Source organism: Phoca vitulina, unplaced genomic scaffold, assembly GCF_004348235.1.
Source record: "Phoca vitulina isolate PV1807 unplaced genomic scaffold, GSC_HSeal_1.0 scaffold267, whole genome shotgun sequence".
Taxonomy (NCBI): Eukaryota; Metazoa; Chordata; class Mammalia; order Carnivora; family Phocidae; genus Phoca; species Phoca vitulina.
Window position 1 is genome coordinate 46,697 of NW_022589954.1, and position 1,237 is coordinate 47,933.

Genomic DNA, 1,237 nt, shown 5'->3' on the forward strand with positions numbered 1-1,237 from the left:
AGAACATTCCACCCTAAAACAACAGAATACTCATTCTTCTCAAATGCACACAGAACTTTTTCCAGAATAGACCACATACTGGGTTACAAATCAGGTCTCAACCAATACCAAAAGATTGAGATTATTCCCTGCATATTTTCAGACCACAATTCTTTGAAACTGGAACTCAATCACAAGAAAAAATTTGGAAGGAATTCAAACACTTGGAAGCTAAAGACCATCTTGCTTACGAATGTTTGGGTCAACCAGGAAATTAAAGAAGAACTAAAACAATTCATGGAAACCAATGAGAATGAAAACACATTGGTCCAAAACCTATGAGTTACTGCAAAGACGGTCCTAAGGGGGAAAAACATAGCCATCCAAGCCTCACTCAAAAAAGTAAAAAAATCCCGAATGCACAAGCTAACCGTATGCCTAAAGGAACTGGAGAAAGAACAGCAAATAAAACCTAACCAAGCTGGAGAAGAGAAATAATAAAGATTAGAGCAGAGATCAATGAAATAGAAACCAGAAAAACAGTAAAGCAGATCAACAAAACTAGAACCTGGTTCTCTGAAAGAATTAATAAGATAGATAAACCTCTGGCCAGACTTATCTAAAAGACAAGAGAAAGGACCCAAATTAATAAAATTATGAATGAAAGGGGAGAGATCATGACTAACACCAAGTAAATAGAAACAGTTATTAGAAATTATTATCAACGACTATATGCCAATAAACGAGCAACCTGGAAGAAATGGATGCCTTCTTGAAACTTATAAACTACCAAGACTGAAACAGGAAGAAATTGACAATCTGAATAGACCAATAACCAGTAATGAAATTGAAGCAGTAATCAAAAAACTCCCAAAAAAACAAGAGTCCAGGGGCAGATGGATTCCCAGGGGAATTCTACCAAACATTTAAAGAAGAAATAATACCTATTCTTCTGAAGCTGTTTCAAAAAATAGAAATGGAAGGAAATCTTCCAAACTAGTTCTATGAGGCCAGGATTACCTTGATCCCAAAACCAGACAAAGACCCCATCATAAAGGAGAATTACAGACCAATATCCCTGATGAATATGGATGCCAAGATATTCAACAGGATCATAGCCAATAAGATCCAACAGTACATTAAAAAGATTATCCATCACGACCAGGTGGGATTTATTCCTGGGATGCAAGGGTGGTTCAATATTCGCAAATCAATCAATGTGATAGAACACATTAATGAAAGAAAAGACAAGAACCAT